This window comes from Passer domesticus, chromosome 4 (genome assembly GCF_036417665.1).
Source record: "Passer domesticus isolate bPasDom1 chromosome 4, bPasDom1.hap1, whole genome shotgun sequence".
Classification (NCBI taxonomy): Eukaryota; Metazoa; Chordata; class Aves; order Passeriformes; family Passeridae; genus Passer; species Passer domesticus.
The window spans coordinates 71,059,175-71,059,821 of NC_087477.1; positions in this window are offsets into that span (position 1 = coordinate 71,059,175).

Consider the following 647-nt stretch of genomic DNA (forward strand, 5'->3'; position numbering starts at 1 on the left):
TATTTCATCAGTCATTATTTAGTCCATGTAACCACATCTATTGAAGTCAGTTGCATTACTAATCAAGACTTTCAGTAGCAATGCATATGCAGGTAACTCAGTCTTTAATGGATTTTCACTGAATGTGCAATATTGCATACACAAATCTGACACTTTATTTATGCATTTTACAACACAGAATCAACAGTTTATTAAAGGCTGCATACACTATCCACAGTGCATAAAGTGGGTATCAGCCATACCATTTTGAGTTTTAGCATAACAAAACATTTATTCCACAGTGGGTTTTGAATGTGAAAATCCTATTTGCTCTGAAAAAGAGTTCCTGCAAAAAGCCACACAACCCAGGTCCTGAAAAACATTCATGCCTATAAATTATACTCATTACTGGAAGAATTTTAATGCAGTAGGCCAGCAATTATTTTCAATGCCTCTTAAAACTTGTACCAAAAATATACATTTTCTGTAAAATCAAAAAATAAAATATCTCAAAATGTTCTGTGATAAATCTAGAAAAAAGGGAGGCATCCAGTATTAAAGTTAAATTCTGCTTTCACACACACAATATAAAATTATACCAATGCATAGTATTTGTACAGCTGACAGAAGAGTTTGACTTCATCTGCAAGATTAAAATACAACAGCTA